The sequence below is a fragment of the Giraffa tippelskirchi genome, chromosome 11 (assembly GCF_054371585.1).
Source record: "Giraffa tippelskirchi isolate mGirTip1 chromosome 11, T2T-mGirTip1v1.2.pri, whole genome shotgun sequence".
Classification (NCBI taxonomy): Eukaryota; Metazoa; Chordata; class Mammalia; order Artiodactyla; family Giraffidae; genus Giraffa; species Giraffa tippelskirchi.
Window position 1 is genome coordinate 107801808 of NC_137285.1, and position 15311 is coordinate 107817118.

Consider the following 15311-nt stretch of genomic DNA (forward strand, 5'->3'; position numbering starts at 1 on the left):
CATATCTTCCCTGTGTTTGGAAAATCGCTCCAACATATGAAAAACATACTTTTTGTGTGGAAAACAATTTTTTTTTGATGTACACCCACTTAGTTGAAAAGGCAATTAAATTTGCTATAGATTACCTTAACAGTTGAGAAAAGTTTAACTCCTGGCTCCAGAAGTCCTAAGGACTTTATTAGCAGACCTAAGTAGTCTTCTGTTCCCAGGTAGCAAAGTTTCTTTTCTTCTCCACTGAAATGCTCCTGTGAACACTGAAAGACATTGTACTACTGAACTGATCGGAAAAAGATATTGTTTCCAATCTTCTGGCAGGAAGAAAAGAGAGAGAGAAAAGAAAGAGAAAGAAAGAAAGGGAAGAAAGAGAGAGAAAAGCAGGGCAAAATGCAGTCTAATCGAGCATTCTTCCTCGTGGAAAAAAAAAAGTAAATCCAGGATTCTGGACCGGGTTCAAACATAGCTTGACAGGCTACAGGAGAATTTACACTGAGCATGCTTAGCCCCGCACGGCTTGCATGAGACACACTTAATGAATATTACTTCCTTCCCACTGGCTATTCCTGCTGGAAGTCCACACCCACTCCGCTTTCAGAAGTCAGGAATTTAGCTCCAGCCAAAGTCCAGAAAACACGCTTATGCGGAGACAAGGCCTCACCGATCCATAAACTTTCAGGTTATGACCTGCAGGTCAGTTTGACAAATAGAACATGAAGGTGAATTTTTTTTCTGCCCTTGGTTGTGTTCCAAGCCTTGTGCCTGTCCTAAACTGCAGTTCCCCTGGAGAAAAAAGAAACCGCTTTTTTTCTAAAGAACATCACGTCTTAAACGCCAGTGTAAAGGTCTTTCCAGATGAAGCTTCCAAACCCAGATTAGAATAAAGGTCATCTGTATATCAGAACACACTGTGACAATGCTTGGACTTTCAGGAATTTTTTAAATTTCTACCCCAAATGTATTCTTTCTGATAACTTATACATCATGTCTTTCTAAAATGCTATACACCAGTAGACAGTGTTAAAATATGTTCAAAATTCAGATTTAATCTGCCCTGCTGCCCAGGTCACAGTTTAAAAAAAAAAGGTTTTAATTTTCAAACAATGCTTTCCCTTTCTCTAAATCCCTTTGTCATGTTTAATGATGGGAGGCCTGAGATTCTGAAAAAATGTAAAAATGAACTATTTCTCTGATAGTCCAAGAGGGCAGGATTCTTACCCTGCAAATGAAAAGGGTTGAAGAGAGAGAGAACTTAATATAGACAGCATAGTAATGAAAGGGTATTTTATATTTAAAATAATCATAATAATAAAATATCTTTTGTTTTTCTTCTGACATTTTCAGGGTACCATTCATGGGTTTCTGTGCTTTATCAAATTACAAATTATAAATATAATTAAATAATCATTTGGAATTAAAGTACTTATTTGCCTAGACACACACACATACACACCAATTTGTGTTTGAAAAGAAATGATGACACAGAGGATGAAAAGCAACAGAAATTTTCTAAGTGTACAGGGAAATATGATGCACCGAGCCTCTAATACAAAGCCTGCCTAACTAGCTTTGATTTCATGGATTAACACAAGTGGCTTCTGTATACCTTATGAGTAAACCCATTGCTTCTTCATACCTGTAACATTTTTAGCAGCCACTCAACTGCTAGGACATATTTCCTTATGTAAGAGCCTTGCAGCATAAACTATCTCCTTGCCTGCTGCTGAATGAATAAAATTTCCTCAGACACATTTTCCTTCCTGTAATTATGAAGTCTGGAGTGAGTACAGACTCACTATGAGGGATGACGGGGTGTTTTCTTTGTTTTCGGCTTTGCCTAAGGGAAAAATAAGATTTAGCCCCCTGTTTCAAGTGTGTTTATTTGTCCCCTGTTACAGAGCAAACTAAGCTTCCAGAATGGACTTCCCTGCTGGCTTGGTGGTAAAGAATCTGCCTGCAAGGCAGACGTGGGTTCGATCTCTGCGCCGGGAAGATCCCCCTGGAAAAGGAAATGGCAACCCACTCCAGTATTCTTGCCTGGGAAATCATATGGACAGAGGAGCCTGGAGGGCTACAGCTCATGTGGTCGCAAAGAGTCGGACATGACTTAGCGACCAAACAGCAAAGTTCCTAGCAGTTAGATGAAGCCCAGGAGAAATGGAATTTCAAAATATGTAATAGGGCTTCCCTGGTGGCCCAGTGGTAAAGAATCTGCCTGCCAATGCAGGAGACATGGGTTTGATCCCTGGTCCAGGAAGACCCCACATGCTCTGGAGCAACTAAGCCTGTGAGCCACAACTGTTGAAAAATAAGATTTAGCCCCCTGTTCCAAGTGTATTTATTTGTCCTGGTACAGAGAAAACTAAGTTTCCAGCACGGGCTGCCATGTTGAGCCTGTGCTCTGGAGCCTACGAGCCACAATGTGTCACGGCTACTGAAGCCTGCATACCCCAGAGCCTACGCTCTGAAATGAGAAAAGCCACCACAACGAAAAGCCCACACACCGCAACTAAAGAGCAGCCCCTGCTCTTCTTAACTAGAGAAAAGCCAATGTAGCAACAAAGGCTCAGCGCAGCTAAAAATAAATTTTTTTTTTTAATAAAAAAGATGAAATAATCTCATCGCCTGCCATACAGTAAAATAGGAAGGACATTTGTCCATTTGACCCAAAGAGATGGACTAGAGATCAGAGAGGCCCCACAACACAGAGACGAGGGACCCTCGATCAAGGTTGGTGCTCTGACCTTAGAGAGCCAGGCCCCCCTGCCATCATAGTACAGTAGGCTTGTTTGTCTTCTCCCATGAGAATGAGCATTCATCTTGAATTTAAGGGTGCTGTTGACGGAAACAGTCATTCCTTTTTCAGCTCGAATTTTAAGACAATTCTATGCAAAGCTATGGTGGTTTCTACAATGACAGCACACTCATTCATTTAATTGAAAGAACATTTACTGAGCCCCTACTCTGACACTCATCTAGGCCCTAGAAATCGGGTAGTGGCTGAGATGGACATGGTTCCTCTCCTGGGGGAGCTTACATTCTGGTGCAAGTATAAATAAATAACCATGTAAACTAATAAATATGAACATAAGCAAAGGGAAGGAGTCAAAGGGAAATGACGAGAAAGAATAAGTTATGAAAACCATGTTGGGTGGGTGGGCGGGTGTGTGTGTGTCAGGGCTTGAAGCCACAAAACCAGGAAAATGGGAGGCATATTTGGAAAACTAATTATGCCAATCTAATGTGTGTTAAAAGAGAAGGGTGGTACCTTTAGCAGAAATCTAGAGAAAGAAAATCATGTCTAATATATGGTTAGCTCCAATATTTACTGGATTATGTTGAGTTTAAGGGTTATAAGAATATCCAGCCTACACTATTATTTTATTCAGAAACTATGTGTAATTATTAGTAGGAACCTGATTACAGTTTCTTAAGTACCCACAGGTTTGTTTTACTCTCATTTAAAAGAAATTTGGAGGTTGACAGTCCAAAACTTGGCCACTCAAGTCTTTGTAATTTTTTGGTCTACCATCCTTAACGTACACGGTTCCTGCTTTGGTTTGCTTTATAGTCCAATATGGCTGCTGGAACTCCAACCATCGCATCTACTCTCCAGAATTTAGAAAGAAGCAGGGGTGAAGTAAAAAGTAAAAATGACTACTGTAACAAACTACCTCAAATTTAGTGACTTAAAAAATATAAACACATTACCTTAAGTTTTATAAGCTAAAAATCTGACTTGGTCTCTTTCAGGTGTCATTAAAGCATGAGAAGGGCAGCATTTCCTTCTAGCCTATAGGAGGGAACCTTTTCCTTGTCTTTTCCATCTTCTGGAGTCCACTGCATTCCTTGGTTTTGAGCCCCTTCCTCTACTGGGGTTGAGTCCTTCTTATGTTGCACTACTCTGAACTCTTCCCTCTATTTCAGTTTTTGGGATCCATGAAATGACATTGAGTGCACCTGGATAATCTAGGATGGAGCTGATAATCAACACTAACTGCAACTTTAATCCTTCTTTTCCATGTAAGGTAATATACTCAAAGGCCCAGGGGTTAGGACCTGGACATCTTTGGGGAACATCAGCCTGCTTTCTACACTTGCCTTCAACTGATTTACCTCTCTTAATATAGATTTCTTAAAAGCTTTATCCAATGTCTTTCTCTTACATCAGTGGCCCCTCCTTTGACAATATTGCAGCCTTTCCTAAGGAATGAGGAAGGCTAGATGTTGGATAGGTAATTGGCAGCTTTTGACACAAATATCTAGCATTTGAAGCCAGAACCAAGCCTGGATTCTTGCAAAAGCATCTTAATCAGTTGCCCTTGTTCTGGACTGTATGGTATGTGAGCCACTGCAAGGTTAATCTTTCTAAATAACATATGATTAAGACAATTGGTGTTTTAAATCTCCATCACTTACCTATTTTCTATGAGACAAGCCCAATGCCTTAGCTAGATCCATAGAGCTTTTCATATGCTAACCCTTAATTATCTTTTCAGATTAATTTCAACCACTTGCTCTAACTCCAACAACCCTTCAGACCCTCAGGAACCTACAATTTGTTGGTCCTGCCTCTTTTTCACTATCCTTACCCCAACTTTTCTCTTGACCAAGGCATGGGCAACCATCCGAGTTCTCCCTCTGTGGACACTCTCAGTTCTCCTGATCCTTTCTCAAGTCATCGTTCTCACAGAGCAGAGGGGATGCTGTGGTGGCCTGGAAGAGTCAGTCCTGAAGGCCCCAGTACAATACCCAAGCCAGGGGGTGTGGGGGGCATTTGCTGCTGAGGGCTCACAGGTGAGTCTCTCCCTGAGCACTGTCCTCGGCCAATGGGAGCCACTTCTCCAAGGCTAGACCCCATCCATTGAGACAGCCCACATCCTGATCGGTCCCTGAGCAGGTACAAAAGCCAGACCCCCTTGGCCTCATTTGGAACAATGCTGCCAGTTCTCTGGCAGTAGCACCACACTTCTACCTCCCTCTGCCTCATCCTGCTACCCTCACTCCTTTACAGGTATTTCTGCCAAGAGCATCCCCCAAAGCTTCCTACATGCACACATCTACCTCCACGTGTGTTTAAAGAAACTAAACCTAGAGCTACCATATGATCCGACAATCCCTGTCCTGGGCATGTATCTGGAGAAAAACATGGTTCGGAAGGATACATGTACCCCAACGTTTATTGCAGCACTGTTTACAATACCCAAGACACGGAAGCAACCTAAATGTCCACTGACAAAGGAATGAACAAAGAAGATGCTGTATGTGTGTGTATGTACATGTAAATACGTATATGGCTGTGTGGTGGCTCAGTCAGTAAAGAATCCGCCTGTAATACAAGAGACATAAAAGACATGGGTTTGATCCCTGGGTCAGGAAGATCCCCTGGAGAAGGAAATGGCAACCCCACTCCAGTATTCTTGCCTGGAGAATCCCATCGACAGAGGAGCCTGGCAGCCTACAGTCCATGAGGTCACAAAGAGTTGGACACAACTGAGTGACTAACACACACACATACAACATATATATTATACACACACACACATAAACACACAATGGAATATTATTACTCAGCTATAAAAAAGAATGAAATAATGCCATATGCAGCAAATGGATGGATTGGAGATTATGATACTAAGTCAGACAGAGAAAGACAAATATCACAATACTGCTTATATGCAGAATCTAAAAAAAGAGTGATACAAATGAACTTATTTACAAGGAATATAAAAAAATGATACAAATGAACTTATTTATAAAACAGAAACAGACTCACAGACTTAGAGAATGAATATATGGTTACTGAAGGAAGGGTGGAGGGAGGGATAGATTGGGAATGTGAGATTGACATATACACACTGCTATATTTAAATAACCAGCAAGGACCTACTGTATAGCACAGGCAACTCTTCTCAGTATTCTGCAATAACCTAAATGGGAAAAGAATTTGAAGAAGAATACATGTTTATGTGTAACTGTATCACTTTGCTGTACACCTGAACCTAACACAACATTGTTAATCAACTATATTCTGATATAAAATTTAAAAAAAAAATTTAAGAAATTTTGACCCAAAACAACTGGTCCCATGAGTTCTTGGAAACAGACTCTAAAATAAATTTTGGAGCCAGATCACCCACCAGCTAGCTGGCAGTGAAGACCCCATCACTGGGGTGAGAGGTATGAGTAGCTCCTGGCATGCTCCCACAGTACAACTGTTGTAACTTCCACCAGCGGTAAACTGGATAAGTTGCTGGTGTAATGAAATGCACTAGGAAGGATATCTCAGGAACATGAAAGACACAGACCATGAAGTTGAATAGCTGTTGTTGGGGGTTACTGACGCGAGGAATGACAGTGAAAGGCTGTGGGTGATTAATCATCAATTAAAGGTTAAGTGTGAAAGTCAGTAGGCCTCTTCAGATGTATTTAAAGAGAACTTCTCTTTTGCAGCTGGAGAAACAGAAAGCTGGGGACCAGGGCAACTTAATGATTGCTGTAGCAGAATTCCAGAGGAGGCTGAATTCTCAGTCCCTGGGGAGCTGCTACTCCACAATTAGGAAGCAATGGAACCCTGAATCTGGGTACAGGGACATGTGTGGTGATGAACTTGAAAATCTAGAATCCCCAGATACCCAAGGACCTCCTAGACCTGCAGCAGTGGCCCACTCTTCTTTGTTAAAAGCTGGCATTTATGCCTTTATAAGGACATTTATGCCTTTTTTAGGTCTTGGTTTTACAAAAGAACATGTACTACCTCTTGAAGGACTGCCATGGAGATGATTGATAAAAAATGGTTCTTACTAATCCTTAGGGAAAGATGATGTGCAGCCAACAAGGAAGTTTCTTAATTCATAGAACCAAAAGAAATCAAGCATGGATCCTAGAAACTGAAGGTAGTCACTCCAATCAAGAGTCAAAATCTTTTGGACAAATCCAGAACCCATTGCTTGAAATACAGCCTGATTTCCCATGAAGAAAATGTATGGAATAAAGCAAGTATTTGTTTTTCAGTCGCTCAGTTGTGTCCGACTCTTTGCAACCCCACGGGCTGCAGCACGCCAGGCTTTCCTGTCCTTCACTATCTCCCAAAGCTTGCTCAAACTCATGTCCACTGAGTCAGTGATGCCATCCAACCATCTCATCCTCTGTCATCCTCTTCTCCTTCTGCCTTCAATCTTTCCCGTCATCAGGGTCTTTTCCAATGAGTCGGCTTTTCAGGTGGCCACTGGAGCTTCAGCATCAGTCCTTCCAATGAATATTCAGGGTTGATTTCTTTTAGGAATGACTGAGTTGATCTCCTTGCTGTCAGCAAGTATATGTGAAAATAATTTTCCTGACCCTTCCAGAAAAACCAAAGTGAAAGAAAGTCATTTATTAAGAAGATGGGAGTAATGAGGCATCTTGAGGACACTGAAATCTGATATATTCGTGGCCACTTTCTGAGAGTGGGGGGTTTGAGGGCCAGGTAATGCATGGAGTCTTATCCCAGGTCCAAATTACAATAGGTCCACTTACTCAAAGATCCACCAGTGGTCATTTCTCTGATTCCTGAATGTGCAATCGCAATGGACATACTTGATAACTGATAGGATCCACATATGGTTCCTTGGACTGTGGAAGAAGATTTATCAACTGAGAAATCCAAGAAGAATCCTCTAAATCTTAACTTCTGGCTAAAATAATGAATCAAAATAGCATTTTGTCCCAGGAGACAATGTTAGAGATAACTTACCCTAAAGACCTGAAGAATGCAAGGGTGATGGTCCCCATCATATCACATTTCATGCACCATTCTGACTCCTACAAAAACCAGATGGATTGTGGTATATGACAATGATATGCAGCAAATCTGACCAAATAGTAACCCTGGTTGCAGCTACTTTTCCAGATGGGGGATCTTTGCTGGTTACACAGCCTTAAGCACATGGTATTTGGATACCCACTTACTTGGCAAATGTGCTCTTTTCCTTCTCTATCAACAGTAGGCTCAGAAAGAGTTTGCATCCATGTGCAATGGACAAAAGAACACAGACACAAGTTTGCCCCAAGGTGACCCTTCCCCTTAACACTGTCTAAAAGTACCTGAACACTTCGGATTCTTCACAGAACATCACATTATTCCACTATATTGATGACATCTCGTTAGTCCAACTGGGTGGATAAAAACTAGCGAGTACATTATTAAGATGTGTATGACAGTTAGAAAGCCAACTTTCAAAGAATGAGGGGACCACCATTCGTACAAAGAATTTGGTCTGAAACACCCTGTCTATATCAAAGCTCATATTATTGTATCATGTACCTTCCACTACTAGGAAGGAAAAAATGCCTGGTAAACCTCTCCACATTCTAGAGGCAGCATATTCCACTCTTGGGATGCTTCTCTGACCCACTTACTGAACAATATAAAAGTCTTTCCGCTTCAAGTAAGGTCTAGAACAGGAATCAAGACCACACTGCAGGAAGCCAACCACTTGGGCCATATGACCCAGCAGAGTCATGGACTGTCCATCATAGGGACTTCATACCAAACTTGGATAAAAGAATCACAACACAAACTCTTAGGCATCCAGAGCAAGGCTATGCCTTCTCTTACAGATAACTATAATTTATTTGACACAATGTTCCTTGCATTGCTACTGGACCCTGGTTGAGATAAAGAATTTGACCATTGAACATTAAGAGGCCATGTGGCCAGAACTACCATTATGGGCTAGATTCTGCTAGCCATCTGGAGAGATCTATGTTTTGTAAGGTCCAGAGGACCCAAAGGCAATTTGCTGTAAGATGGAAGTGGTCTATCAGGATCAGGCATGAGCAGGACTGCAAGCAGGTACAAGTTGAGTAAGCAGAGAGCCCCGCCCCCTGTGTTATCCCCACAATTGCACCAATGCCTGTCTCTAAACTCACACCTATGACTACATGGGGTGCAGGATCACTCTGGCAGGGGATGAAAAAGTTGAAGTCTGGATCATGGCTGCATCAGTTCAGTATGATGTTGCAAGACAAATGAGGGCCACCGATGTATTATAGCCTCACTCAAAGGTGACACCAAAGACAGAGGTAAGAGGAAGTTTTCCCAATGTGTAGACTTCAGAGGGAGAAGTTGTTCATCTACTTTGTACGGAGAAAGAAGTGGCCCGATATAAGAATATACATGACTCATGGGCAGTGATAATGAACGTGGCTTGTTGGTCAGAACCTAGCAAGTTTGGCAGATTGTGGACAGGAGGCCAGGGGAAGTGATGTGTGAATGGAAGTATGCTCCACTGTGCTGATCAGTCATGTCCAACTCTTTGCAACCCCGTGGACCACAGCCCACCAGGTTCCTCTGTCCATGGAATTTCCCAGGCAAGGATACTGGAGTGGGTTGTCATTTCCTACCCCAGGGGAATATCCCCAACCCAGGGATCGAACTCCCATCTCTTGCATCCCCTGCACTGGCAGGCAGAGTCTTTACCACTGCGCCACCTGGGAAGCCCCAAATGGAAGTATGGAAGGATCACAAAGAAAGGAAGTCTTTATTGCTGGCTATGCCCACAAGAGGGCACCCACCATGGAATAAGCACTAAACAACCAAATGGACTGAGTAATTTTTCCAGCCACTGTTAGTAGTCACCCCAAGGCCAGCATAACAGGCTTCTGAATAGAGAAGCTATGGTAATAGAGTTAGAGGCTATTCATGAACCCAACAGCATGAAACACCAGTCAGCAATGCCAATCTAGCTACCGATGCTCCCTACTGATGCTGCCAAATGCTCAACTTGCTAGCAACAGAGACAAATAGGCAGCCCCTGATGGGGCCCTATCACTAGAGGAGACCAATAAGACATTGGTGGTAAGCTTATTACACTGAATCTCTTCCATGCTAAAAGTAACAGCAATTCATTTTCACAGGAAATCCAAACCCAATGTGGGTTTGCCTTTCCTGCCCAAAAAAACCTTGATCAGCACTGCTAACCAAGACCATTTAGAATGTTTGATCCACTAGCATGAAATGCCATATAACATTGACTGTACCAAGAAACTTTATTTAAAGCAGATGTGGCAGAGAGCACCTGAACTTAAGATCCCATTATATACTGCACCACCTCACCTATAAAACTGATTCAGTTCAGTTCAGTCACTCAGTCGTGTCTGACTCTTTGCGATCCCATGAACCGCAGCACGCCAGGCCTCCCTGTCCATCACCAACTCCCTGAGTCCACCCAGACCCATGTCCATCAAGTCAATGATGCCATCCAGCCATCTCATCCTCTGTCATCCCCTTCTCCTCCTGCCCTCAATCTTTCCCAGCATCAGGGTCTTTTCCAGTGAGTCAGCTCTTCGCATGAGGTGGCCAAAGTATTAGAGTTTCAGTTTCAACATCAGTCCTTCCAATGAACACCAAGGACTGATCTCCTTTAGGATGGACTGGGTGGATCTCCTTGCAGTCCAAGGGACTCTCAAGAGTCGGTTCCAACACCACAGTTCAAAAGCATCAATTCTTTGGCGCTCAGCTTTCTATATAGTCCAACTCTCACATCCATACATGACCACTGGAAAAACCATAGCCTTGACTAGATCACCTTTGTTGGCAAAGCAATGTCTCTGCTTTTTAATATGCTATCTAGGTTGGTCATAACTTTCCTTCCAAGGAGCAAGCATCTTTTAATTTCATGGCAGCAGTCACCATCTGCAGTGATTTTGGAGCCCACTGATTAGGCAATAGAAAGACTTTTCAGAAGTGCAGAACTGGCACCAGCTTGGAGATGATACTCTAAAGGATGAGGTGCTATCCTCCAAGACACAGTGCACACCTTAATGCAATGATGACTTTATGATCCCATGTCCTCAGTATATGAAACGCGTGGGTCTGGGAACCAGGTGGCCTGCTTCCTAGCATCCCAGTGACCCACTTGGGAACATGAGCATCCTGTTGTCACATCAGTGCCCCACAGGTTTAAAGTTCCTCATTCCCAAAATGGAAATCAATAAAGAAACATGTTGCATGTATGTGTGCTTAGTCATTCAGTCATGTGCAACTCTTTGCAACCCTATGGACTGTAGCCCACCAGGCTCCTCTGTCCATGGGATTCTCCAGGCAAGAATATTGGAGTGGATAGCCATTCTCCTTCTCCAGGGGATCTTCCCACCCCAGGGATTGAACCTGGGTCTCTGGGGTCTCCTGCATTGCAGGTGGATTCTATACAGACTGAGCCAAACTTTAAACTCCGTCTGTCAGTTGGTCACTTCGAGCTCCCTGTACCACAGTACTAGCAACTGAAGAAAGCTGTCACCATCCGGGTAGAAGAACTTAACCCTGACCATTAGAAGACAGGATGGTTTTTCCATAAGGGGGGAGTGAAAACTGGGTTTGGAAACTAGGTAATCCACTGTGGCATCTCTTGATACTTCTCTACCCAATTTTAATGGTAAATGGACAAATGCAACAGCCAAATCCTAAGAATGGGTTGGTCACCGCGGGCTCAGACGCCTCATATATAAAAACTAGGTGAGCCACCTAGATATGCAGAGGTGCCAGCCAAGGAAAGAGAGAATCTAGAATGGGTACAGAATACAGAGATGATGCATATCAGGCACAGCCTCCAAGCCAGTTATAGAGGTGGGATTAGTCCCACTAACTTTCTTCTTGGAAGTTTGCTGGGAAAAGGAGACCAATCAGAAACTCAGAGGCACTCTTCCTAGAAGGGGCAAACTTCGTACACCAGCAAGCAGAGTGCAGGGTGAACTGGAGGGGGCTGTGTGGTCTTGGTTGGGTCCCCTCCCCAGAGGACTGAGGCACTGTTACCTCAGCTCCTAGGAATACTGATGACTTTCCTCTCACAGCCAAGTCCCTCCTGCAGAATTCCCTTCACCCGAAGGAAGTCTCCTTACCCAAGACAGTACCTCTGCCCCAGGGGAATCCCATATCTAAGTATCTACAAAGGCACGCAAACCACCCCCCTTCCCTCAATTTGGGACAACTGAAGGCATTCCAGCCCCATAACTCCTCACAGAATTGCCTGAGCCTCTGTTACACGTGTGTTGGCCAGTCAACCTCTCCTTCCTCTGGTCAGTTCCTCCTTCTCTCTCTTCTTCACAGATGTCGTCTCTGAGAGCATTCCTCCATAAACTTCCGGCACACAAATCTCCACCTCAGAGTCTGTTTTCTGGAAACCCAATCTAATCTGGTAAAATCAAAACCCTGGCTAAATTCAACTCTTAACTTACTCCATGCCTGAACCCATGCAACTGAAAATAGCTGGAGAGAAAATATACAAGCAAGCCAATTAGTCTCATCTTACACTCAGGCTCACCCAACCTCATATGGGTCTTTAACTCTCCTCAGAAATCATTCTTACCTTCCCTAATTCATTCTTTTTTTTTTCACTCTCCAGGACAACTATTTCAGATTTTTTTCTCTGATTTCCAGCACCTCTTTCCCTACCTTCACTCTCAGCTAGGCAATCTTGCTTTCTACTATAATTTTTCAAATGAAGCAATTAGAACAGAATTTTAAATTCCTCCAACTCCATATCCACCTACCTACCAGAACCAGAGTGAATATACTCCACTTTCTCTGTTATTATTTTGTTTGAGCTCCCCATAGTCCCTTCACTGATGCACTCGTCATTTTCTCTTGCTCCACCAAATCTCTTTCCTATATCATCAAACTTTTCCTTTCCATTAGGTCAACTGCAATATCAAAGAACATGCTGATAAATTTCTCTGACTTAAAAAAATTCCTTCCTTAATCCAGTTTCCCTCTCCAACTTATTTTTCTCCTTTCCTCATAGTATGACTTTTTTAGAGAATTTTACCGGGATATAATTCACATACCATACAATTCACTCATTTACAATATACAATTGAATGGTTTTAGTATTCAGAGTTGCAGTTTTTAGCACAATCTAATTTTAGAACATTTTTATCAGCCCCAAAGAAACATCCTATCAATTAGCAGGTCATTCCCTATCCATCCCTGTCTCCTACCCTCTAGACTCAGGCAACCATTAGTCTTTTTGTCTCTATAGATTCGACTATTCTGGACTTTTCATATACATGGAAATTAACATGTGGTCTTTTGTGACTAGATTCTTTCACTTAGCCTAATGTTTTCAAGATTCATCCATATTATATCATGTATCAGCGATGCATTCCTTTTAATTGCCAATAGTATTCCGTTTTACATATTCATTCATTAGTTGATGGGCATTTGGGTCATTTCTGCTTTTTTGGTTATTATGAATAAAGCTTCTATGAACATTCATACATACATTTTGGTGTTGATGTATGTTTTTATTTCTCTTGAGTATATACTAGGAATGGAATTATTTATTGGGTCATATGGTAACTATGTTTAATATTTTGAGGAACTGCCAGACTGTTTTCTCAAGTAGTGGCATCATTTTACATTCCCACCACCAATGTATGAAGCTTTCGATGTCTCCAAATCCTTTCCTTGCCAATTCATGGTATTATCCATCACGTTTATTACAGCCATCCTAATGGGTGAAAAGCAGTAGCTCATGGTAGCTTTGACGCATTTCCCTGATGGCTAATGATGTTAAGTATCTTTCTTAAACACATTCCAATCAAAATTTTGTCCCCATCACCCCACTGGAACAGAAAACTACCAATGAGCTCCACGTTGCTGTATCCAAAGGTCATTTTTCAAGTTCTCATCTTTGTTTACCCATCAGCTGCTTTTGACATAAGTGAAAACTCTCCTTGAAACACTTCATATTCTTAGCTTTCAGGACAGCACATTATCTTTTTCTTTTTCTTCATTTCTGGCTGTCCTATTCATTTGCTTTCCCTGGTTTGTCCTCATCTCTCTTACTCCTTAATGTATAACTTCTGAAAGCTATCCCCCCATTGCTCAGTTCTAGAATGTCTTCTATTTATACTTATTGACAAAAGATATCGTCTATGATCTATATTACATAACCTCTTCAAGATTCATGACTTTAAATGCTATCGATATAATTAGGATGACACTCTATCTGGTTATGATGACTCTCAATATTATTTCTTCAGCCTGGATCTTGGATTTCTCCCAACGTACCCAAAACTACCTATTTATTACCTATTATCACCTCTTGGATATTACAGTTTAACATGCCCTCAAACTGAGCTCCTGTTGTTTTTCCCCAAACCCATTCTTTTCCTTTCTCCATTTATGGCAATTTACTCAGGCTTTAAAACTGGGAGCTGTTCTCGATTCTTCCTTCTCTTGCACCTCATGCCAAAACATCATGGATTCTGTGGCTCACTGTCATCATAAATCTAAGATTTGACCACTTCTCACCAACCCCTCCACCTCTACTGCAGTTCCAGTCAATATCAACTCTCGCCTGGACTGTCAAAAGAGCCCCCTAAATCATCCTCCTTGACTCCTTGCAATCATTTCTTAAATAACAGCCGGAGTGGTGCTGTTAGCACCTAAGAATGTCTTTCTGCTCTGTCTAGACCCCTCTGATGGCTATCCATCTGCTCATAGTAAAAGCCAAAGTCCTTATTGACACCCACAAAGATCCAAATTATTTGCCTCCTCCTTGCCTCCCTAACCTCACTTCCTCCTAACGCCAACTCCATCTTTTCATTCTTGTCACTCTCACCTCCTTTGTGACCCTCAAAGACTCCATGCCTACCCCCAGCTGAGGCCTTTGCTCTTTCAGTTTCCTCTACTCAGAGCATTCCTACCTCTGATAATCTCATATGATTCATTCCTTCTCTTCCTTCAGACCTTTACCCAGAGGCCACCTTCTCAGGTACCCTTTCCTGGTCCCCCATCTAAAATGTTAATCTCATTTCATTTAGTTTTTATTTTCCAATTTCTCCATCTCTTTTTGTTGTTGTTCTTTCTCAACCCTTTATCAAGCCTACTACAAAAACTTTTGCATACACACATATATAAATATTATGCATAATATATATTTGAAAACTTTTAAACTTTGTCCTAACTAAAAAGTTTATGACATTTTGATTTCACTTGTTTGACTTAGTATGGATAGAATGCTAGATTTCTAATTTACATTCACTCAAAACTTGGATATAGTTCCATATATTTTGGAACATATATTCTGGTATGACTGTTAAAAGTCCAGAAAGTTTACTATCTTAGTGATTTTTTTTTATTGAATGAGGCTTGAAAATTTTAATCCAATTCTTAGAATATAAATATTATGTGGCAAAAATTAAAAAAACAGGAAATTAACATGTGATACATTATTAATTAAAGTTACTGAAATTTCACAAAATTTTATGCTAGTGTTCATTTTTTGTTTTCATACCTAATTCAAGACTCCATACTGTATTTAACTGCACTG

General features: G+C 41.7%; 1 protein-coding gene across 8 annotated transcripts in view; it reads right to left on the reverse strand.

The window, feature by feature from the left end:
- Positions 1-15311, reverse strand: part of LOC145526208 (uncharacterized) — a 418885-nt gene that overhangs the window by 377013 nt on the left and 26561 nt on the right. For 2 of the 8 annotated variants that reach the window (XR_014068759.1, XR_014068751.1), the window contains exon 1: positions 126-780. The exons of 1 other annotated variant lie outside the window; for it this stretch is intronic. The gene's annotated coding sequence lies outside the window, so the exon portion shown is untranslated. Of the gene's footprint in view, positions 1-125; positions 781-15311 lie in introns of those variants that run through there. 5 more of the 8 variants (XR_014068752.1, XR_014068750.1, XR_014068741.1 and 2 more) reach the window with 4 other exon arrangements.